The 26,296-nt window shown below is 42.3% G+C and overlaps 1 long non-coding RNA gene across 1 annotated transcript in view; it reads left to right on the top strand.

The window, feature by feature from the left end:
• Positions 1–26,296, top strand: part of Gm46036 — a 48,447-nt gene that overhangs the window by 10,746 nt on the left and 11,405 nt on the right. The window lies entirely within an intron of this gene.

Below are 26,296 nucleotides of genomic sequence, written 5' to 3'. Positions count from 1 at the left end.
CTCGGGAAGCAGAGGCAGGAGAATCTCTGTGAGTTCAGTCAGCCTGGGCTCCACATAATGAGTCCAGGATGGTGGGGCTAGGTAGAGAAACCCTGTCTCAAAACTCCAAAAGACTGAGAGACAGAGAATGCCCCCACCAGATTGGCTTGTAGGCAAGCCTGTGGCGTATTTTCTTGAGTGATTTGATGTGGGAGGGGCCAGCTCATTGTGGTGGCGCTACCTCTGGGATAAGAACTCTGGGTTCTATAAGAAAGCACGGTGAACAAGCCATAGGAAACAAACCAGTTAGCAGCACCCCTCCATGATCTCAGAATCAGCTCCTGCCTCCAGGTTCCTGCCCTGTTCCAGTTCTGTTCTGAACTCCCTCAGTGACAGAATATTCCTGGAAGTATAAAAATAATAAATAAAAATCAAATAAGCTGAAATAAACTCTTTCTTCCCCAAATTGATTTTGGTCGTGGTGTCTTATTACACTAGAAAAGTAACTAAGTATATTTTCTAGCAACCTGTTAAACCTTAGTCTTGCTCAAATTTTAATCTGTCACATTGTCAGATGATGGCAAAAATAAATCCAACTCATTTTGAGAAATTACCTTTCTGTGTATTTTTCTCTACCTTTGCGTCTACTTGTCCTGAACACATCAAGCCCTATTCTTTTAAAGATTTTGCTGATTCCTGAAATTGCCGGGCCTTCGGTGAATATGATGCCTTCGGTGAATAAGATGTCTGTAGTGTTGTTGTCTTTCTTCCTTTCTACCATGTGCTCTGACTCCTGACTTGCCTGGTAATTTCTTAACAGAGACCTACGTGTTAAGTATGTAGAGGCTCTGGCTGGCACCCCACACATCCAGAGCAGGCTGGGCCTGCCCTCTGCAAGGCAGTGGAGGGAAGGCCACTCCTTAGCAAAACGCAGACTGAGTTAGCTGAGGTTCTATCTTATCACGGGTTCATTCATCTCTCCTCTCATGCTTCTGTAACATAACATGCAGGGGGGCCGCAGCTGGGAGCCATGTTTACTTCTTCAGTTTGATCCTGCTTCCTGTGTCCACGAGTCGGCCCAAAAGGCCAGTCTGCGTCTCTGTTTGATTTTTGAAGATTTGTCACTTTGTGTGTGTGTGTGTGTGTGTGTGTGTATAAACAAGGATTACATCAGGCTTTTCATGAAACCATGCAGCTAAAAAGAAAGCACATATTAAGACTTGAAAATGTTAACAATAAACATAGAATTCTTTTTGGTTGGTTGCTTGGGTTTGGATTTGGGTTTGGGTTTTTGGAAACAGGGTTTCTTTGTGTGGCCCTGGCTGTCCTGGAACTCAACTCTGTAGATCAGGCTGGCCTTGAACTTAAATCATCAGGATTTTATTTTCCTCTCTCTCTCTTTCTCTCTCTCCCCTCCTTCTTAGCTTTCCTTCCTTACCCCTCCCTCCCTCTCTCCCTCCCTCCCTTCTTCCTTCCTTTCTTCTGAGACAGGTTCTCAAGCAGTGTGTGTTGGCCTCAATCCAATCACCACTACCTCCCAGATGCTGGAACTAAAGGTGTACACTACCACACCTGGCTAAACCTAGAATTCTTAAATCTTTCAAAAACGAAAGTAAAAGTATTTTTAAACATACACATATAAACTATGACAATTTAGTATGAATAGAACTGCTAGGAATGTTGAAGAAGCCTCTTAAGGAAAGAAAAGGGGGGGGGGGAAGTGCAATTATATTAATATTTAACCAGACAGGGTGGCACTCATCTATGGTCCCACTACAATTTGAGAGTCGAAAGCAGAAGGAGCAGAGTTGAAGGTCATCTTGGCTACATAGAGTTTGAGGCCAACACAACCTGTCTCAGAAGAAAGGAAGGAAGAAGAGAGGGAGGGAGGGGGAAGGAAGGAAAGCAAAGAAGGAAGGGAGAGAGAGAGAGAGAGAGAGAGAGAGAGTCCTGACGATTTATGAAAAGCTGAGGAGTAGTAAAATGTGAAATATATGATTAAGTATAATTTAATGTTTGATCGATAAAATACCTCTAAAGCAAGTTAATAACATTGTATTGTGAGGTTCAATGCCTGAGGGCTCTCACAGATAAGCTTTCAGAGAAGGATTCTGATCAACAAGGTGCTGTGAATTTCTGACATGATTTCATTCCGAGTCACAACTGTCTAATCAGGAGGAAACTGCCGGAGTGTATTTGACATTCTCACTGCAGCCCACTTTCACTCTTGCCTTCAGCAACATGTGTAAACTTCCATGGACACTCCCCCTTCAGCAACAAACACTCCCCCAGAAACTGTTAAAAATGACTGCTACTTCATGCACCCCTAAAGCTTCCCTTCCAAGTCTGATAATAAACTCTCCGGAAGTTTAATAATTCAAGATCAAGTCATTATCAATAATGCCCGTTTTTATATAAACTTAAGTGTGCCAAATGTCTCAAAAATATTTTTCATTGCGGCACACGCAAAATAATCAGTATTAGCTGTTATCTTTCTGTCTCTGAAGAACATGGCTGGATGTTTGTTTGTTATATAAGTGATGTAGATCAACTGGAATACAAAAAAAAAAAGAAAGAAAAGTAAAGAAAAGAAAAGAAACAATGTAACCATAGCAGAAAGCGTTCAGGCTTTAAGACTTGCACGGGTTCTGATGGTATGAGTAGGCAGGGAGGCTGTATGTCTACTGCCAGCCTCTCTAAAACCTGTACATAATTTGAATGACAAACGCTTGTCACCACACCCTTCTTTTGCCATCCATACAGACTTTTGTTGACCATACTTTAAAATCTTGTATATTATAAGCTAAAACTGTACAAAAGAGAATTGAGGGGGGGCAGAATCAGGGCTCAGCGGTTCAATGCACTCGCCACTCTTGAAGACCCTGGTTCTGTTCCCAGCACCCACATGGCAGCTCACGACCACCTGTAACACCAGTTCCATGAGCACCTTCCTTCTCCATGAGCACCAGACACCACACAGCACCCAGATGACATGCTGGCAACACACTTATATGGATAAAATAAAAAGAAATCTCTAAAAGGGACAATTTACTGGAAAAAATTAAGGAAAACACAAAAATATTAAGTAGTTATTTTTGACTAATGAGATTTATATAACTTTAGTTCCTTTATACTGGATGTGTTCCTATTTTTAAAACCATATGGGTTGATTTTTAAAACGCTAATATCCATTTTGAAAAGTCATGTGTTCATTCTTTTAAACATGCATAGGAAAATGAATACACACACATAAACACACATGAAAAAGTTAAATATTTAAATCATTGACGGTCAGTGGGACCTGGATTCTAATGCTGACTTTGCCTTACTGTGTGGTGTAGTCACCTTACATAACCACAGGACACTCAGTTTCCCCATTTTTGAAAAGAAGAGAACACTTACTACCTCGTTGGGGTAGGTAGTTCCAAAAATAAAAAAATATTTAGACATGAAAAATAGCCACAGAGTTCTTGTTTCTTAGAGTCTAGCAGGTAAAACTGTAAGCCTTTCTCACTGGCAATGCACCTGTCTTATCTAGGGAGCACAAGGTAGCTATTACCATCCAGCTGATCAACTAATCACAACCAGTGGGGGTGGGGGAAACGTTTTCTAAGCATATACACAAGTAAACAAACAAGCTTACAAAGAAATAAAATGGATTACTTTCTTCTAGGGATGGTAATAGCTGTGATAAGTTTTTTTATTTTATTTATTTACTTATGGGTTTTTGTTTTTGTTTTGTTTTGTTTTGTTTTTTCAAGACAGGGTTTCTCTGTATAGCTCTGGCTGTCCTGGAACTCACTTTGTAGACCAGGCTGGCCTCGAACTCAGAAACCTGCCTGCCTCTACCTCCCAAGTGCTGGGATTAAAGGCGTGCGCCACCACTGCCCAGCTGATAAGTTTTTTTATATTCACTAAATATTTAGATTATTTAAAGGGAGGCTACAATGAGCTAAAAGTGCATATCTGAAACTGTAGAACAGCAAATAAAAATAATAAAACTGAGATGAAGTGAAATAAGACAATTCAAAATAAAATAGATCTGTAATTATCATCAAACATACAAATCAAACAAAACAGAAGTCAAAAAATGTTATAAGAGAAATAACTTGAATAACTTATTGAATGAAAATGAAAAGGAGCATACAAGTTTCTTGAATATAGCTAAATCTGTGCATAGGAGAAAATTTAGAACTTTCAGGGGCTATATTAGAACAGAGTGGTGGCTGAAGCTGTAGCTTTTTGGTAGAGTGTCCAGTATCCCCCTCTACTCTAGAGAGCAAATGTGTTAAATTACTCAAGCATCCACTTTAAGACGTTTTAAAAAGGAAATATAATTCCCACAGTAAGCAGAATAGAGAAAATTATAGCTAACAGTAATCAATTAGACAAAAAGCAGAAAAATAGGAAAAACCCAATGAAACCCAAAACTACACATTCCCGGCCAATCTGGACAACAGAATGGAATCACCAATCAATGAGGGAAGCAAGGCAGGTAAAGGGGTCAGGGGTGTGGTTCAGCTGACTGAATGCTTGCCTCTCTCACTCAGCATCTTATAAGCTTGCAGAGGGCACAGTGGGGGCAGCAGGAGAATCTCAAGTTCAAGGTCGTCTTTGACTACCATAGTAAGTTCAAGACCAGCCTGGCCTATATGAGACTGAGGGGGTGGGGGTGGGGGGCAGAGAAGTGAGAAAGGGAGGGAGATGGTGAAGAAAGAGAATGAGGAATATAATGAATAACTTCACACCGATAAACAACTCTAATACTTACATAGAAAATGTTTCTTTAAAGACATAATTTATCTATAGCCACAATAAGAAAGCAGGTTACTTGGGTTTATTTGTTGTTGTGTATTCTTTGCAGTAATGAGAAGTGACCTCAGGGTCTGATGCAAGCTAGGCAAGTGCTTGACCACTGAGAGACAGACAGACAGACAGACAGACAGATCAACAGAGATAGATAGATAGATAGGTAGATAGATAGATAGATAGATAGATCAACAGAGATAGGTAGGTAGGTAGGTAGGTAGGTAGGTAGGTAGGTAGGTAGGTAGATAGATAGATAGATAGATAGATAGATAGATAGATAGATAGATCAACAGAGATAGATAGATAGGTAGATAGATAGATAGATAGATAGATAGATAGATCAACAGAGATAGATAGATAGGTAGATACATCAACAGAGACAGAGATAGATAGATAGATAGATAGATAGATAGATAGATAGATAGATAGATAGATCAACAGAGACAGAGATAGATAGATAGATAGATAGATAGATAGATAGATAGATAGATAGATAGATAGATAGATACATCAACAGAGACAGAGATAGATAGATAGATAGATAGATAGATAGATAGATAGATAGATAGATAGATAGATAGATAGACAGACAGACATCCCCAGCTCCTGTTTTTAACTTTTTATTTTGACTAAGAGTCTTACTAAGTTACTCAAGCTGGTATAGAACTTGCTCTGTTATCCAGACGGGTCATTAATTCCATGATCCTCCCTGCTACTATTCCCAGAGTCTTATGCTATCAACATAATAAAATTTATAGTTAAAACTCCTCCCACGTGCCAGGTGTGGTGGGATACAGCTTTACATAAATAATCTCAATGTTTAGGAACTTGAGGCAAAAGGATCTTGGGCCTGAAGCCATTCTGGGCTACACAGTGAGACTATGTTGCCAAAGGGGGCAAGAATCTGACAAGCTGACACTGTTACAGCATGAGGAGCCTGGACCTCAGCTTTGTGTTAAGTAAGACAATCAAAATACACAGGCAATGCCCGCTTTCGATTAGTGAGGTATGTAGCACAGTCTAGCTCAGAAGCAGAAGACAGAGCGGTCACTAGTGGCAAGGGAACAAGAGAAAGAAATAGGAAGTTGTTTAATAGAGAAATTCAGTTTTGCAAGATGAAAAGGTTCTGATGATGATAGTGTTGGCTATACAAAATTATTAGTGAACTTTAAAACACTGAACCAGGCAAGTATAGGAAATAGTTTAGCAACTTGGGATTCAAATGGGCTTGGGATACTCTGTCTCTGTCTCTGTCTCTGTCTCTGTCTCTGTCTCTGCCTCTGCCTCTGCCTCTGCCTCTGCCTCTCTGCCTCTCTGCCTCTCTGCCTCTCTGCCTCTCTGCCTCTCTCTGCCTCTCTCTGCCTCTCTCTGCCTCTCTCTGCCTCTGCCTCTGCCTCTGCCCCTCTGCCCCTCTGCCCCTCTGCCTCTCTGCCTCTCTGCCTCTCTGCCTCTCTGCCTCTGCCTCCTCTGCCTCTGCCACCTCTGCCTCTGCCTCCTCTGCCTCTGCCTCTGCCTCCTCTGCCTCTCTCTGCCTCTCTGCCTCTCTGCCTCTCTGCCTCTCTCTCTGCCTCTCTGCCTCTCTGCCTCTCTCTCTGCCTCTCTGCCTCTCTCTCTGCCTCTCTGCCTCTCTTTCTGCCTCTCTGCCTCTGCCCTTCTGTCTCTCTCTGTGTGTCTCTCTTTCTCTATCTCTGTCTCTCTCTCTCTGTGTCTGTCTCTCTGTCTCTGTCTTTCTCTTTACACACACACACACACACACACACACACACACACACACACACACTTCTTCAAACAAGGTACTCAGAAACCTGTTAGTAACCTAGGACCCCACCTGCACGGAGCTTCATGCAGACCTCACTCCTCCCTTTAACAACCATCAAACTTAAGAGTCTATCCAGACATACTCCCAGTGCATTTGGAGACTACCGACAACGGGACAATCCAGCCTGACTGGTTTTAGGTGCCTGCATATTACAACAAAACTGTGTTCCCAAGTGAACTTTTGGGAACAATCCTGATTTACCACCTTGTGCCTGTGCATAAGTGGCTCTTTATGCACATGGTTGAAAGCAGGTGCCTTACAAGAAAGAGCATTCATTGTGAGCAAAGGCTGTCTATCAAATGCAGAACCACCCAAACTATGCCCCTAGGAACCAAACTCCTTATTCTCTTGAACCCCATAAAAGAAAGTCCCTAAATAATAACTGGAGCTCTCGAGTTCTTCACTCAGTAGCCCACTGTTTTGCTTTGAATCTTGCTTTGAATCAAAAGTTTGCAATTTTTGCAAATCAGTGTGAGCTCGTCTTTCAGTTCTTTGCATGAGAGGCCAAAGACCTAGAAACACCTGGTTCAGACTCTGGGCTGGCAACAATAGTAGTAACATAATAAGGTTTATATAATTTTTATATTTGATCACTATAAGGTTTTTTTTGGTAAGTCAAGGATATTTCTATATATCAAGAACAAACATCTGGAGACACAAAGTGTGTAAGACACTAATATTTACAATTACATCAAAATATGAAGTAGGGAAAATTTTCGAGAAAAGATTTCCATGATCTGTTTATTGAATGCTACAAAACATGAAAATAAAACAAAGAGAAATTAATGAAATTCTTAGGCAAATGGGTGGATCCAGAGGATATCATCCTGAGTGAGGTAACCCAGTCACAAAAGAACACACATGATATGCACTCACTGATAAGTGGATGTTAGCCCAGAAGCTTGGAATACCCAAGATACAATTCACAAAACACATGAAACTCAAGAAGAAGGAAGACCAAAGTGTGATACTTCAATCCTTCTTAGAAGGGGGGACAAAATGCCCATGGAAGGAGTTACAGAGACAAATTGTGGAGCAGAGACTGAAAAAAATAACCATCCAGAGACTGCCCCACCTGGGGATCCATCCCATAAACAACCCCCAAACCCAGACACTGTTGTGGATGCCATCAAAAGCTTGCTGACAGGAGCCTGATATAGCTGTCTCCTGAGAAGCACTGCCAGTATCTGACACATACAGAAGTGGATGCTTACAGCCATCCATTGGACTGAGCACAGGGTACCCAATGAAGGAGCTAGAGAAAGTACCCAAGGAGCCGAAGGGGTTTGCAGCCCCATAAGAGGAACAACAATATGAACTAATCAGTACCCCCAGAGCTTCCTCGGACTAAACCACCAACCAAAGAAAACACATGGTGGTATTCATGGCTCTAGCTGCATATGTAGCAGAGGATGGCCTAGTTGGTCATCAGTGGGAGGAGAGGCCCTTGAAGGTTCTATGCCCCAGTAAAGGGGATGCCAGAGCCAGGAAGTGGGAGTGGGTGGGTCGGTGAGCAGGGGGCTGGGAGGAGGTGGTAGGGGGGTTTCAGAGGGGAAACCAGGAAAGATGATAGATAACATTTGAAATGTAAATAAAGAAAATATCTAATAAAAAAAGAAAAAAAACCTAAAAACAGAAAAACAAATAAAAAAACAAAGAGAAATTAATGAAAACAATGGAAAAAGATGGAAAGATATACTATTATGGTTTGTATATGCTCAGCCCAGGGAGTGAAATGTGAAAGTTTGTATATGCTTGGCCCAGGGAGTGGCACTATTAGAAGGTGTGGCCTTGTTGGAGTAGGTGTGGCTATGTTGGAGTAGGTGTGGCTCTGTTGGAGTAGGTGTGTCACTGTGGCCATAAGCTTTAAGACCCCCATCCTAGCTGCCTGGGAGCCAGTCTTCTACTAAGAGCCTTCAGATGAAGATGTAGAACTTTCAGCTCTGCCTGCACCATGCCTGCCTAGATGCTGCCATGCTCCCACCATGATGATAATGGACTGAATCTTTGAACCTGTAAGCCAGCCCCAATTAAATGTTGTCTTTATAAGAGTTGCCTTGGTCATGGTGTCTGTTCACAGTAGTAAAACCCTAACAAAGGCATATACCTTCTATGAGAATAGAAAACACAGTGGTGGTAAGGTCTTATCCCCACTGATCTGTGGTTTCAGTGGAGCCACAGGCACAAACCAGTAGGCTTCATTTGTTGAGAACAAGCTCATGGAAAAACTATTATGACAAAGAACACGGAATTGTCATATACCTTTGAACAGGATGGACGAACTTCTAGTGCTCAAATGTCTTCTGATTTGCATTTTGAAGTTAATTTTCTTAGCAAAACAAAACAACGACTTGGTTACACCACTTTCAGATGTGTGTGTCACTGCACTTTGCCCTCTGTGCTACCCGGTGATAAACACAACTCCTCATACAATGCCCACCTTAGTATCTTTTCTGTTGCCATGATAAAAAAAATATATATCTTGACAAGAGAAATGTAGTGAAGGGAGACTCTATTCTAACTCCCACTTCTAGGTTGCTGTCCATCATAACAGAGAAGTCAGTGACAGGAACCTGAAAGTGCTGGTCACACTGAATCCATAATCAGTAGCAGAAAGCAATAAGTTCATGTGTTTAACTTGATTGATTGATTGACTGGTTGATTGAGATAAAGTCTCTCAACATAGGCCCAGCTCGTGGACTTAATATGTAATCCAATATTTCTCTACTGTAAACACTTATAAAGGCTGAGACTCACAGCAGTGTGGATATGGAGCCTGAAGTGGCCACCTCCTGTATCCAGGCAGGACCCCCAGTGTAGAGATAAGGGCACCAACCCACCCTTAAAACTTTCAGCCCAAAAGTTGTCCTGCCTACAAGAAATGCAGGGGTAGGAGATGGAACAGAGACTGAGGGAATGGCAAACCAATTACTGGTCCAACTTGAGACCCATCCCACAGGCAAGCACCAATCCCTGACACTATTAATGATACTATGTTATACTTGCAGACAGGAGCCTAGCATAACTGTCCTCTGAGAATCTCCACTCAGCAGCTGACTGAGACAAATGCAAAGACCCGCAGCCAAACAATGGACAGAGCTCAGGAGTCTTAAGGAAGAGCTTGGGGAACTCAAGAAAACTAACAGTCAACTAACCTGGACCCTAGAACCACCAAAGAGCATACACAGGCTGGACCTAGGCCTCTGTGCACACACATAACAAATGTGTAGCTCAGTCTTTATGTAGGTCCCCCAACAACTGGAGCAGGGACTGTCCCTAAAGCTGTTGCCTGACTATGGATCTCCTAACTGGGCTGCTGCCTTGTCTGGCCTCAGTGGGGAAGGATGCACTTAGTCCTGTGGAGACTCCAGGTGCCAGGGTGGGGGATATCCAGAGGGGGCCTCCACCCTCTCAGAGGAGAAGGGTAGGAGGAGTTGGGGAGGGAGGGACTATGGAGAGACAGGGGGGCAGCAATCAGGATGTAAAGTGAATAAATTAATGGAAAATATATAAGTATAAATATGAAATACAAGTTAAGAGTTCAGAACACTTGCTATTCTTGCAGAGGATCTGACTTTGGTTCTCAGCACCTACATGGTGGCTAACAACCATTTGTAACAGTTCTAGGGAGTTTTGACACCCTCTTCTGGCCCCTTCAGACACGGAATGGACATGGAGCACAGACATACACCCATGCATATAAAATAAAAAAATAAATCCTTTTTAAAAAAACACTTCCAACATACAACATCACAGAGTAAACATTCCTATTTCAAAATTGAATCAGGGAACCATCACAGCAAACCAAGTTGAAATCCAACGGGGAAAATAGTGACTCTTTCAAACTCCATGTCCAGGATCTGGAGTTGTAATGTAACTAACTGGACCCAAAAGACTTGGGGTCTCCTGACTCCTTCAGGTCTGCTGCCCTCAGCACACAGAAATTCCCTCCCCGTCTCTTCTATACTTTCAGCAACCCCTCAGCCCAGCTCCCTTGGTTCTGGCATCTCCATCGTAACTGAGGCTTCTCTGCAGGGACTCTGCCCCCGCCCCACATCCCTGACCTCAGGCTTCTTAGGGTTTCTATTGCTGCGACAAAACACCATGACCAAAGCAAAGGGTAAGGAAAGGGTTTATTTCGCTTTCACTTCCATATCACTGTTTACCATCAAAGGAAGTCAGAACAGGAACTCAAAGAGGGCAGAAACCCGGAAGCAGGAGCTAAGGCAGAGGCTGGGGCTGGGACTCTGTTTACTGACTTCTTCCTCAAGGCTTGCTCAGCCTGCTTTCCAACAGAACCCCGGCTCCACCAGCCCAGGGATGGCGCCGCCCACGGTGGGCAGGACTCTCCCCAGTCAATCAGAAGGAAATGCCCTACAGGCTTGGCTCCAACCTGGAGGCGTTTTCTTAATTGAGGTTCCTTCCTCTCAGATGACTTTAGCTTGACACAATCTATCCAGCACACCAGGTGATGTCCACGAGCCCCTCAGCCTTGCGTCCTCTATAACTTCAAAACCAAAAGAACATGGAAGTTACTGGCAAGCAGATTCAGTGTGCTCCCTGGCCCTGGAGAAATACTCTCCTAGCTGCCTTCTTCAGCTTAGGGCTTTCTCCTTTAAAGAAATTTGGAGCATCAAAGTATGGAACCTCTGAAGAGTAGGATGTTGCTCTCAGGATACTTTGCCTATCTCCCAACGCAGTGGTGTGTGTGTGTGTGTGTGCATGCGCAAGCGCGCGTGTGCGAGTGTGTGTGTATGTGTGTGTGTGTCGGCGGTCTCTACCATCCAGGTCTCTTTATCGACTACAGCTGCTTCTTCAGCACCAGCCTGATATCAGTCTGCCTTGAAATTTCCTCTGCCAATTGAATTAGTCCATCATCTTTAAATTCAACTTCACTAAGGTTCTCTGGCCACAATGCCAGCTGAAAGGTGAGTATCCCCTATCCCAGATCCTATTAAAGTATTTGTTCCTCTCGGAAACTTCACAAGTCAACACGCCCCCCCCCCCCCGAGTCCATATTTCTCTCAGTAGTTTTGATTTCTAAACTCCCACCGGAATGGCCTATGACCCTCTGTTCTCAGCATTCAAGGGTATTTCTAACCCAAAGTGCCAAACTCTTCCGTCCTCTTCCCACAAGCCAGTCCAAAGGCCCATACACCATGGGGTCCATTTTTATAATACCACTTCACTTCTTGGTACAATTTGGTGTCTGTCATGCATACCATGTTATCATACATGCAGCAGTTCTTAACCCCTGGGTCACTACCCTTTTGGGGGTCATATAGCCCTTTCACAGGGGTCACCTAGAGCCATCTGCACATATTTACATTATGATTAACAGCAGCAGCAAAAATGCAGTTATAAAGTAGCAATGAGAATAATCTGATGGTTGGGCTCACCACAACACAAAGAACTGAATTAAGGGCTTGCAGCATTAGGAAGGTTGAGAACCACTGTCGTGGAAGATCATTTTACAAACCTGCAGTTAGTATATAACAGCATCTAATACTTTTCTATAGGAAATACTCTGTGTCAACTCTTAAGTACTGTATTTGTTGTATTTATTAATTTACACATCCACAATTAATTATGAGGTTAATTTATTTTTAAATATCTTAAATTAAATTAACTAATGGATGTGTGTAGACTTAGATTTTTCAAAACCTACTTTAATAAGGGTTCTCAAATGCTTTGACACCCCCCCCTTTTCTAGCCCACCATCCAAAAGTAGGGGAGAAAAGATGGTAAATAGGACAAGGGGATGTGGACCTGTTTAGAAGTAGTTCTTTGGGGCAATTATAATCTCTGTTGTCAGGATATCAACAGTCCAGTTCAAAGAGTGTCACCAAACACGAATCAGCAGCTGCGGAACAATCCAGTAGAAACATCCAGGCCTCCGCTGAATCCAACACAAATCAGCGGGAGCAACCAGAACCAGCTGACAAGCCCAGGAGAAGTTTTCTGCCATACCTCTCTCAAGGAAGTGAAGATCAGTGAAGACCTAAGGCCAATGAAGCATTTGTGCAGCTAGCTAGACAAACGCACTTGTCGTTGGCTGTCGGGTCCTACTTACACTCTCTCCAAACATCACATGTCCTCTCATGGATCTTGCTTCAACAAAACACCACATGAGTCTGCTTCATAGAGATAGAGGTAGAGATGGTGAAGAGGTCAGATCAGGAATCTGGAGAATTCCACCAGACCCCAGAGCCTAAAGAGCCCTCCCTTCCTAGATTACATTCCTCAGGAAAACTACAGGACAGACTGACTCTTGGCCACCTACAGACAAGGGAAGTCCTTGCCACCTCATGCCCTAAGGACCAGTCAGTTTAAAAGTCACAGTGTTCTGTCAATCACATTGTGCCTAGTGACTGTTGTTCTATTCTACCCCTGAAAACTGTATAAAAACTGGTCAAACAAGCTGCCCGAGGTCACCACCTCTCCTTTGGGTGCAGGACCACCCCAGTGCACTGGAACAATAAATTCCTCTTGCTTTTGCATCCATCCTCCAGCTCCACCTTGTTCACTGGGTGGGGGTAGGGAGATCCCCAGCAGCTAAGGCTCCTCAGAGTCTTACAATAGAGGTAGATACAGATACAGATACGGAAACGGAAACGGAAACAGACTCGGACACGGACACGGACACGGACACGGACAGACAGACAGACACAGACACAGACACAGACGACACAGACACAGACACAGACACAGACACAGACACAGACACAGACACAGACACAGACACAGACACAGACACAGACACAGACACAGACTCAGACTCAGACTCAGACTCAGACTCAGACTCTCTCAGACTCTCTCAGACTCTCTCAGACTCTCTCAGACTCTCTCAGACTCTCTCAGACTCTCAGACTCTCAGACTCTCAGACTCTCAGACTCTCAGACTCAGACTCAGACAATTTTCCTGGTTTTAAGCATTTCTTTTCACATTTTTTGCTTTTATTCATTTGTTTATTTATTTGTAATTTTTAGGTGGGATTTCGTTTTGTAGCCTATGTTTGTTTAAAGACCCTCTTGATTTCCCTGGAGACCCCACCTCCTAGGGAGGACCCAGCTTAGCTCTTCCCCTGGGACTCTTCCATCCCTCCCTCCAAGTTCATCTTCATTCCTTTGCATCAGCTGCTGATCCCTAGAAATAATCTCTCCCTGTACCACAGCTGGCTGGAACTCAGGTAGCTGATTTCTACTATCCATCCTGTCCTCTAGTCAGAGCTCCTTATTCTCTTCCTCATGCTCTAGCACCCTGTTTTCAGATGCCCCTTCTCCCTCCTCAACTCCACTCACTGCAACACCAACTCTTGATTCAGACCCAGGGACTCCCTTGCTCTTTCGTCCCTGTCTCTCCAGATATAGCCTTTGTCTTGCCACAACCTCATTGCAAGAGCCTCTCCTCCCATCACACCTCTCACTCCTTGGGAATGCTGTCTCTTGGTGTGGACAGGATTCCCTACACCTTTTCCACAGCCCCCCTCAGCATTCTCTCCTAGCCTGTCTCTATTCCTTTCTGCCACCTACCTGAGAAGCACCCTCTAAGAAAACACAGCCATCACACTCTTCTAAGATCCAGAGAGGTCAACAGAAACCAAGGAATGGAACACACGCCCAACAATGGCTGGACCAGGCAGATAGCAACACCTATAATCACCTCAGTCATCATAATTCCAAATGCTTAGACACCAGCACAAAAAAAAAAAAAAACAAGCATGAATAGTCAAGATGATACACCTTCTCCAGGAGGATTACATATTAAATCTAAAAAAATCCAGGCACAACACTGAGTAACTCTGCTACAGTAGGACTTGAGAAATGCAACATAACTGAGGCATAAGATAAAGACTTCAAAAAGCAATTATGAATATGTTCAAGGACCATAAAGAGGATATGGAAAAATTCCTATACTAGCTGGTTTCGTATGTTAACTTGACACAACTGGAGTTATCACAGAGAAAGAAGCTTCCCTTGAGGAAATTCCTCCATGAGATCCAGCTGTAAGGCATTTTCTCATCAAGTGGGGAGGGCCCAACCCATTGTGGGTGGTGCCACCCCTGGGCTGGTGGCCCTGGGTTCTATAAGAAAGCAAGCTGAGCAAGCCAGGAGAAGCAAGCCAGTAAGCAGCACTCCTCCATGGTCTCTGCATCAGCTCCTGCCTCCAAGTTTCTGCCCTGTGAGAGTTCCTGTCCTGACTTCCTTTGGTGATGAACAGCAATGTGGAAGTGTAAGATGAATAAACCCTTTCCTCCCCAACTTGCTTCTTGGTCATGATATTTTGTGCACAAATACAAACCCTGACTAAGACAATTCCTTAATGAAGTCTGAGAAACAGAAACAGTGGAATGTGATAATAAAAACAATTCAAGACCTAAAAGTAGAAATGGAGTTGCTAAAGAAAATCCAAACTGAAATAAAACTGGAAATGAAAAATCTCAGAGGTAAGACTCACCAACAAATTACAAGACATAAAGAGAGAATCTCGGGTGTTGGAGACAAGGTAAGAGAAATGTATATCTCAAAGAAAATGCTAAATCTAAAAAATAAAAATCTAGGCACAAAGCATCCAGTAAACCTGGGACACTATGAAAAGATGAAACCTATAAATAATAAGAATAGGAGAATGTGAAGAAACTCAGCTCAAAGGCACAGAAAGTAATTTCAACAAAATCATAGGAGATTTTCCCAACATAGAGAAGGAGGTGCCTCTCAAGGTACATGAAACATATAGAACACTAAATAGAAAGGGCCAGAAAGGAAATTCCACATGGCATATAACTAAAATTCTAAGTGTACAGAACAACAACAACAAAAAAAAAAATACTGAAAGCTTCAAGGGGAAAAAGCTGTGGTGGTTTAAAGAAAAATGGCCCTCATAGTCTCTCAGGGAGTGGCACTATTAGGAGGTATGGTCTTTTGGAGTAGGTGTAGCTTTGTTGGAGGAAGTGTGTCTCAGTCACTTTCTGATGCCTGCTGATCCAGATATAGAATTCTCAGCTTCTTCTACATGTCACCATGTTCCTGCCATGGCAATAATGGACCTAACCCTAACCTCTGAACCTGTAAGCCAGACCCAATTAAGTGTTTTCCTTCATAAGAGTTGCTTTGGTCATGGTGTCTCTTTACAGCAATAAAACCCTAACTAAGACAAAACCCAAGTAACATATAAAAACAGACCTACTAGAATAACACATGACTTCTCAGTGAAGAGGAAAAACATGGATAGATCTGCTACACTCTTGGAGTAATGGAATATGCCAGCCCAGACTCCTATACCCAGCAAAACTATCCATCACAGTGCCTGAGAAAGAAAAGCATTCCACAAGAAAACCAAATTTTAGCAATATTTATCAATTCAGCTCTAAAGAAAGCACTAGGAGGAAAACTTTAGTCTAAAGAGACTAGCCACACCTAAGAAAAACACAAAGAATAATAATTCAAGAATCATAAACCAAAGGTGGGAGGACCCACATCACAAAATAACAACAAAAACAAACAACAAAGTAACAGTAATCAAAAATAGTGCTCATTGATAACTTTGAATATTAGTGGTCTTAATTCCCAAATAAAAAGGCACAAAGTAGCACATTTGATTGGGGTCCATCTTTGTATTGCGCCCAAAAACCACACATACCATTAGGAATATACATCAACTCAAGATAAAAGTGTGGGAAAAAGCAAAAAAAAGTAAATGGACCCAAGAAGAAAGTATAGTCCTTTAATATCTGACAAACTCAAAATTAACTGGAGGAGATAGGGAAGGGCACCATATACTCAAAAAAGGAAGAAAAAAAAATCTACCGAGAGGAACATGTGTGCACCAAACAGAAGAAAATCCAAGTTTATAAAAGGAGCTACTTATGACAGCTAAAATTATATATTAACCCTGACACAATGATAGTGGGAGAGGTCAGCAATGGACAGGTCACCCTGACCAAAACCAAACAGAGATATGGTAGAATTAAACAACACCATAACCCCAATGAACTTAGCAGATATTTACAGAGCATTTCACCCAAAGATAAAAGAATGTACTTTCTTCTCAGCAACTAGTGGAATCTTCTCCAAAATTGAGTATATAATTGGACACAAAGCAAGTCTCAACATAAATTTAAAAACTGAAATAACATTCTGCATCCTATCCAACCACCATGGATTCAAGTTTGGTATCAACAAGAGCAGTAACAACGGAAAATGTACAAACCCATGGAAACAGAAAACTCACTACATAATGAAAAATGAGTCAAGACAGAAATTAAAACCTTTCTAAAATTGTATGAAAATGGAAAAAAAAAAAACATAGCATACCCAGACCTATGAGGCACAATGAAGGCAGTTCCAAGAGGCAAGCTCACAGCACTAAGTGCCTACATAAAAACAACTGGAGGAATCTCATATTAGCAGCTTAGCAGTGTACCTGAAAGTTCTAGAACAAAAAAGCAGACATCAAAGCCGGGTGTGATGGTGCACACCTTTAATCCCAGCACTGGGGAGGCAAAAGCAGGCAGATTTCTGAGTTCGAGGCCAGCCTGGTCTACAAAGTGAGTTCCAGGACAGCCAGGGCTATACAGAGAAACCTTGTCTCAAAAAACAAACAAGCAAACAAACAAACAAACAAACAAACAAAAAGCAGACATAATCAAATCCAGGGCTGAAATCAATATAATATATATATATATATATATATATATATATATATATATATATATATATATATATAAAACAACCTAGAAACAACAAAGAATTGGTTCTTTGAGAAAATCAATACTATTGATAAACCCTTTAAAAGACTGAAAGAGAAGGTCCAAATTAGTAAAACTGGAGATGAAAAGGAACATCACAGCAGATATTATGGAAATTCAGAGAATAATATGGACAAACTAAAATCTGTACCCTACCAAACTGGGAAACCTAAAAGAAACGGTTGAATGTCTTGATTTATATGACCTATTAAAGTTAACCAAGATCAGATAACCAATTTAAACAGACCACTATGGGAAAATATAAGCAATAATTAAAAGTTTCTTACACAACCCCTAAAAAAAGAACTTCAGGGCAGAATGGATTCAATGCAGAATCCTACCAGACATTCAAAGATCTAACACCAATTCTACTCAAATTGGAACATTTTAAAATTCTTTTTCTGAGGCCACAATTTCCCTGATACGTAAACCATGCAAAGACCCAACAATTCAAGAAAATTATAAACAAATATCCTTTATGAAATGTAGATTCAAAGATATTAATTACTTAGAAAAATTAATTCCTTACAAAAAAGATCCAAAAAAAAAATCATCCACCATGATCACATAAAGGCCACCTCAGAGATGCAAGGCTGGTTTAACATACATAATCAATAAACATAATCCACACATAAACAGACTGAAAGATAAAAACCACATGACCATCTCATTAATTCAGAAACAGCATTTGATGAAGTTTAACATCCCTTTATGATAAAAGTCCTAGAGAGACTAGGGGTAGTAGGGACATATGACAAACATAATAAAGGCACTTTACGGCAAACCCACGGCCAACCTCAACCTAAATGGAGGAGAAACTCAAAGCATCTCCAGTAAAGTCAGGAATAAGACAAGGATGTCCACTCTCTCCATACCTTTTCAGTATAGTACTAGAAATCTTAGCTAGAACAATAAAACACCTGAAAGGTTGTTGGAACAGAGCCAAAAGAATGAAGGCTGCCTCTTGAGCAATGCCTTGGGGACCAGGGAGAGAGGCTCCAGGACAGAAGGCAGAGTGCCTTTACCTGAGGTGCATTCTGTTCCCTGAATTGTTCTTGGAAGTGATTTCATGCCTTCTTTGACCAACACTTGCATTTAATTTATAAGACATGTTTGTTATTGTTGGATGTCAGATCATAGCTATGGACCTCAATCTTGTCAGTGTATGCTAAATCAGGATATGGCCTTCTTCCTTGCTTTTGTGACTTCCCAGATGTAATCTATAGTGTGGTGGTTTCAATAGGTATGGCCCTCATAGACTCATGTGTTTGAATTCCCATAGGGGGTGACACTTTTAGGAGGTAGGAGGTGTGACCCGGTTGGAGAAAGTGTATCACTGTAGAGGCAGGCTTTGAGGTCTTATATGCTTGAGCTAGGCCTAGAATTTCATTCGTTTCCTGCTGCCCGCTGGTCCTGATTTAGAACTCCCAGCTTCTTCTCCAGCGCCATATCTTCCTGCCCACTTCCATGCTTCCTGCTGTGATGATAATGGACTAAAATTTCTGAAACCGTAAGCCAGTCTCAATTAAGTGTTTTCCTTTATAAGAGTTTTCATGGTCATGGTGGCTCTTCACAGCAAGAAGAAATCCCAACGAAGACAATATCTGGCAGGCAATTGTGTTGGAATCGGTCTGTCTTGAGAAAGTTCTGGGAAAAGGCTACACTGTCAATATTTAGTATGTGCACGCTGGCTTTTATTTTCATGTTTTTCTGAAGTCAGACAACCTCTCTTAAACCATTGCTTTCATTGTATTTACATTTGCATATAAAAGTGCACTGAAACTGGGGGCTGCCTACTGCATTAGACTCTAGTCCACCCCATTCTGTCAGGTCCTAAGTCAGATCGCAGGTCCAGCAAACAAGATCTGCACAGCTCTGTGAAAGTCAACAGAGATCAAGGGGCTATAAATAGGAAAGGAAGAAGTCACAGTATCTTTATTTGCCGAACGATATGATCTGATACATAAAACACCGCATAAAAAAATACTCCACCAGGAGACTTCTACGCTGATAAACGTTTATCAGAGTAGCAGAATACAAAATCAACACACAAAAATCAGTAACCTAGCCGGGTGTGGTGGCGCACGCCTTTAATCCCAGCACTCGGGAGGCAGAGGCAGGTGGATTTCTGAGTTCGAGGCCAGCCTGGTCTACAGAGTGAGTTCCAGGATCAGCCAGGGCTACACAGAGAAACCCTGTCTGGAAAAACAAAAAAAAAAAACAAACAAAAAACAAACAAACAAACAAAAAAAATCAGTAACCTTCTTATATACAAATGTCAGACTGACTTCACTTCCGTGCTAGACACCTTTTGAGATGGGTAGGGGACAGCAGGGGGTCCTAAGGCCATGGTTTTATAGGCAAAAGCTGAGTCTATTTAGGAGGCCATTTAAGGCCTTCTATCTATGCCAGGTCCTTATCAAGACAATGCTTTATGTCATTGTCCCCAATACCACCAGTTTCTGCCTTTCTATGTATATTTGTAATTGTTTCGCTGGGTTTGTTCTTAGTCCTGTTTTGTGTTTGAATAAATACAGCTTCTTTTGTTCTCTTCCTCGTTTCTTGGCTATGCGTCTTCCCCTACTCAGTAGGAAGCATTGAGTCCAGCATCTCTGGTAGGCTGCTTTAAGGATATGAATTTTTGTAGCCCATTTATATCACTGAAAAATGTTTCTTTCTCCTTTAAGGATGGCAGGTGGTTTTGGTGGGTTCAGTAGCCTAAGTTGGTACCTATGATCCTTTGGAATTTGAAGAGCATTGCTCCAGGCTCTTCTGGATTTTCAAGTTTCCATTGGAAAAAATCAGCTGTGATTCTAAAGGGTTTTTTTTATGCATGCCTTGTGGTTTTTCTCTTCAACTTTCAGTACCTCTCTTGTGTATATTTAGTGTTTTAACAAGGATATGGATGGAGAGCGATTCTTTTTCCTGGTCCTTTGGTGTTCTGTGTGCTTTGTGTATCTCTATAGTTATGCCTTTAGTTTGGGAAGATCTGGACAGTGCCATTGACTTGGGGTTCTTCTCCTTCATCTATGTCTGTAATTCAAGGATTTGATATTTTCTCACATTCCCTGAATGCTCCTTCTGTGTGTTTTAATTTTCTCATATTCTTTGCTTCTGTGGTCCCCACTTCACTTTCAAGCTCTGATAGTTTGCCTCTCTTCTACTCTACTGGATTCATTCTACTTGGAAGGCTTTGCCTGCATTTTCTAAACAGGTGTCTGAGTCGTGATAAACACTGACCAAACCAATTTGGGCAAGGAACACAATGACTTAGCTTACACTTCTGTATCAAGTTTATCACTGAGGAAGGTCAGGCAGAGACTGGAACAACAGCCATGGAGGGATGCTTCTTACTGGCTTGCTTAGCTTGTTTTTTTTTTTTTTGTTTTTTGTTTTTTTTTTAGATGACCTGCATAGGGGTGACACCACCCATAGTGGGCTAGGCCCTCCTGCATCAGTCATTAATCAAGAAAATACTCCACACACTAGCCTTTGGGCCAATTTTATGGGAACATTTTTCCTCAATTGGAGTTCCCTCTTCCCAAGTTGACAAAAAACTAACCAGCACATTGGGATATTGAGTGTTTCAATCCCATCTTTATTTTGGGAAGAACTCTCTTCAATACTTCTGTATCTTTCCTGAATTCAAATTTCAAACTCTGAACTGTCATTGCTCCATTCAGCTGTATGTTTGTGTCGTCAGCATTTGTTTCTTTAAGTTCATCCAGCTGTTGGTGCCTTCTTTAAACTTCTTGAATCCTTTGATGAAGTTTATGTTCTTTTACAATTCTGCATCCTTTGGGGTTCATCGAGTTAGTTCTCACTTTAGACCATCTCTATATAACTCATGGATTTTGGAGAGAAGGGCTGTACTATCTTGGCCTTTCACCCTGTTTGTAGTTTTGCAATGAGACCTAGGCACATGGATTTCTTTTATTAGTTATATGTCTCCAGAGTTGAAGTTTGGCCTTATTTTTGTTGTTCACATTTGGTCAATTTTGAAACAATTATAAGGACTTGTTAGGTCAATCCTTCAGATTCTCCATGTTGATACTGGATTGGAGGAGCATGCTGATCCCAATACAGTGGCAAGCAAGAAAGTATGAGAACGGGACAAATACCCCGATCTGCTTGGGCTGGCACAAGCTGTGCCCCCTGGGTTACACCGGAGAGTGTGGGGCTGGTATGAGTGGGCCAGGATCTTGGTCACAAGGCTAGGCCAGCATACAGGCTGTGTGACTGAGGCTATGCCTGAGGGGTGGGGATGTCTAGGGTGGGCAATTCCAGTGACTCTTGACGCTATCCCAGTGCACAAATGTGAGATCTGGATTAAGCCTGTGTGTTGATATAGTGAGTGTCAGGCTATATCAACACTATATCAGGCTAGGGTCAGGCTGGCTCACTAGGTGGGAATGGAACACAGGATGGCTTTCATTCTTTAGGGAAAACAAAACAAGAATTCAATGAAAATGTAGTAGTTCAACTTAGTCTGCTGCTATTGGGTGAGTTCTGGTTTCTGATTTATCTTAGACCAAATAAATCATTTGCGTTATTTGGGAGCATTGAAACCCTCTACAAATTTGTATTGTAATCTGCCTCTCCCTTTAGGTTCATTGGTATTTACATTTTAACTCTATATGTATTTATAGTTAGTACAACTTTGTTCAATTGATCTCTTGTCATTGAAAGATCCATCTTTGCCTTTTCCGAATTACAGAGGAATTTAGTTGTTACAGTGTGGTGGTTTGGAAGAGAATGGGCCCCATGGGCTCATGTGTTTGAATACTTGATCTCCAGTTGGTGTAACTGTTGGGGGAAGACAGACGGGGCGGCTTTATTAGAGGAGGCGTGTCACTGGGGGTTGGCTTTGAGTTTTCAAAAGAGTTGTGTCATTTCTATTGTGACTGCTCTCTACCTCATTCTTGTTGGTCAAGATGTGAAGAGACACCATGACCAAGGCAACTCTTATAAAGGACAACATTTAATTGGGTCTGGCTAACAGGTTCGGTTCAGTCCATTATCATCAAGGTGAGAACATGGCAGTTTCCAGGCAGGCATGGTGCTAAAGGAGCTGTTCCAAAGGCAAACAGGAGAAGACCAACATCCTCAGTCAGCTAGGAGGAAGCTCTCAAAGCCCATGCACAGTGACGCATTTCCTTCAACAAGGTTACATCTCCAAACAGTGCCACTTCCTGGGCCAAGCATATTCAAACCACCACATCGAGTAAATGTTTTCTTTTATAAGTTGCCTTGGTTATGCCATTTTATCCTGACAATAGAAAAGTAAAAAGACTGTAGTGCATGTGCTGTCGGTTCTATTTCCTTTCTGTGGGTTTTATTTGTGTGTGCGTGACAGATACTATGTACCCCTGGCTGGCCTGAAACTCATCCTCGTATCTCAGGCTATTGGTGATTTCCCTGCCTCTCCCTCTCAGCTGCTGTGATTACAGGGGGTGTTTCTGCACACCCTGTTGTATTCAATCTTTTTCTAACCTTCTATGTCAGCTGTGGAAAACCTCACATGTAAATTGTTATTTGGGCTGCATCATGTCAGGTCTTCAAGTTTTTAAACTAAGTTTGCTTTCAAGGTGACTATTGACAGGAGAGGGTGGTATTGTTACTGCCTCTTATTGAGATTCTTTCTCTCTTGGTTTTCCTTTGTGATCATGCTGTTCTATAGTAGAGTGATTGATCCTTTGCTGATTTATTTTTCAGTGAATCTATTACAGCGTTGACCATCAGGCTTGCAGAAAACATCTTATGGTTAAAACATACTGTTTGAGGCTGGTAAATGTTATTGCTGAAAAATCTCTATAACTTCATACATTTTTAACACTTGTTAACACCTGATGTCACAATTTATTTATTTTTGTTTGTTTGTTTGTTTTGTTTTGTTTTTCAAGACAGGGTTTCTCTGTGTAGCCCTGGCTATCCTGGAACTCACTTTGTAGACCAGGCTGGCCTCAGACTCAGAAATCTGCCTGCCTTTGCCTCCCAAGTGCTGGGATTAAATTTATTTATTTTTATACTTTGCTTATTTTACAAAAAAAAAAAAAGTAGTATAGGTGCTGTTGTATCAATATTCTTTTACCTATTTTTGTGATTTCTTCATTTTTAGGGTTTCCGTATTTAACCCCCTGGGCTGGTTAGTTTTTTGTCAACCTGGCACAAGTTTAAGCCATGCATACAGAAAAGACAGAACCTCAGTTGAGAAAATGTGTCCCTACTATGTTTGTTCTGGAGATAAGCCTGTGGGACATTTTCTCGAGTAGTGATTGATGTAGGGGAACCCAGACCATTGTGGGTTGTATAAAAATCCAAGCTGAGTATGCCAAGGAGAGTAAGCTAATTAGTTGTGCTCTCCATGGCTTCTGCGTTGGTTGCTGACTGGAGGTTCTTGCCCTGAAAAAGTTCCTGCCTTGGCTTGATAAACTGATTGGGGTATGTAATCCAGTTAACGCTTTCCTCACTAAGCTACCTTTGGTTGCACTATTTATCACAGCAGTGAGAGCACACTAATACAATACACCCTCTAGTTTACCAGGGGATGTAGATTCTCAGGCAGATGCAGGCTAGAAGATGCATCTCCTTTGTAAGCCATGAAGAAGAGCTTTTAATGACAATTTTCTTTAAAGGGTTGAAAGTTAATCTTACATAGGCCTTGTAGTGTTGTTTGAATGATAATGGCCCCCTTACACTCATATGTTTAAATGCTTGGCTCCCAGTTGGTAGAACTATTTGGGAAGGATTAGGAGGTGTAGTCTTGTTGAAGGAGGCGTGTCACTGGAGGTGAGCTTTGAAGTTTCAAAAGCCCATGCCATTTCCAGTTAGCTCTATCACTCTCTGCCTCATGCTTGATTCAACTTGTAAGCTCTCAACTACTATTTCAGTGCTGTGCTGTGCCTGCCTGCCTGCCTGCCTGCCTGCCTGCCTGCCTGCCTGCCTGTCTGCTGTGCCTGCTTGCCTGCCTGCCTGCCTGCCTGCCTGTCTGCTGTGCCTGCTTGCCTGCCTGCCTGCCTGCCTGCTGTGCCTGCTTGCCTGCTGTGCCTGCCTGCCTGCCTGCCTGCCTGCTGTGCCTGCCTGTCTGCTGTGCCTGCTTGCCTGCCTGCCTGGTGCTATGCTCCCTACCATGACAGTCATGAACTATAATGATCTGCAACCACAGTTAAGCCCCAAATTAAATGTTTTATCTTATAAGTTGCCTTGGTCACATTGTTTCGCCATGGCAATAGAGGAACAACTAAGACAAGAGTTAGTGCCACAAGTTGTATACTGCTGTGACAGACTTGGCTGTGCTGTTTTTATTGAGGAATGTGGAGGACTTTCAGACTTTGAACTAGGAAAACAGTTGAATACTCTAAGCAGGGCTTAGTGGACCATCCTAGAGGAAGAATAAAAGACCACAGTGCTGAGGGTCATGTGGGCTGTGGAGGCCCAGTTCAAAAGGTTTCTGAGGAAAACAACATTAACAACCAGGTTAGAGGCCATTCTTGTGACAATTTGGCCAACACTTTCAGTTTTTCTATAACTTCTTTTGTTTGGTGGGTTCTTTGAACATAATATCTGCCATCCCAATCATTTAGATTCTCCAGTCCTCCTTTGGTTTTGTCTTATTTGTCTGCATTTGCTATGATTATTTTCTTGCTCTGTATCGTTTCTTCTTCGTGGCAGTATGGTCTGATTCTCTTTCTTTTCATTACTTCTGTAACCATGATTTGAGCCTGGGTTGCTTCCTGATTCTGATTGCTAAGCAAGCAGACTACCACTGAGCTGCCCACCCCAGGCCCAACGCTCTCCTTTTCTCCTATCTGAGCCTGTGTCCCTGCGTCCAAATAGTAACAGTATTATTCTGTTGGTTTCTGAGATAGGATCTCATTAAGTAGAGCAGGCCAGCCTCAGGGGATGAGAAGCTCTGGACAAGAAAGTTGCCTTGGCTGGTAACACCTGATAAGGAGACCCACGTATCAAAGCTGCTAGTATCTGCCACTTTGAGACTAAGAAGAACTGACCTGCAGATTAACTCTTCCATCCCAGAAATCCCCCCTTTTCTATCAAAAACAAAAAAAAAATCCCAAGACCCCACACCACATGAGTGCAGTCTCACTTCCGGGGAGAGACTGCGGCCTTCCGCTGTTCCGATTAAAGCACAATTCTGCCTTCCTCTGCTCCGATTAAAGAGCAATTCTGCTTCTAGGGACGCCCGTTTTTATTTCCACCTGGCCTGACTCAGGCTAGCCCTCTGACTCTGTGAGGGAGAAAAGGAGAACAAGGCAGCCCATTTCCTGCTTCATCCTGGAACTGGGCGGGTGACATTCTTTGGAAGTTGAGCTTATGCAACTCTGAAAGAAACCTGCACTGTGATTCTGGCTACTGTATCATCTTTTTACCATGCTCAGCTGCCTTGAGCTGAGACCATGCAATCTCCCCCCCCCTCTCTCTTTAAGCCTAGCTGCCTAGGCCATAGGTACCATCTCCTCCTATATCCACACTAACCTACCTAAGAAAAGCATCCTTTTAAAGGAAGGGCTGTAACAATCCACATTTGATCTTCAAATGGAAGGATTCCACAGGGCTGAGTTCGTCTTTGGCAGAAAACTCTGTGTCTGTGTGTGTGTGTGTGTGTGTGTGTGTGTGTGTGTGTGTGCGCTCATCAGGATGGGAGCAACGATGTGATTTGGCAGCCTTCTTTGGTAACGATAATTTTTTTTTTGCTAATAACTTTTTTGCTAATGCCATTTGATTTCACCACCATCTGATGGCACCATAAAGTCCAAGCAAAATGCTGGCACCCAGAAAACTTCAGGGTCCCACTGAGTCCCCCAGGGACCGCCATACCTCTTTTATATTAGACTAAGGAAAAACTATCAGACCTCCAGTGTGGGGATCTTTTTGGTAATTTTTAAAAAAAGATTTATTTATATTATATATGTGAGTGAAGAGG

The sequence above is a fragment of the Mus musculus genome, chromosome 8 (assembly GCF_000001635.26).
Source record: "Mus musculus strain C57BL/6J chromosome 8, GRCm38.p6 C57BL/6J".
Lineage (NCBI taxonomy): Eukaryota > Metazoa > Chordata > Mammalia > Rodentia > Muridae > Mus > Mus musculus.
The sequence above is the reverse complement of the archived record's forward strand: the minus strand, read 5'-3'. Positions and strand labels throughout refer to the sequence as shown.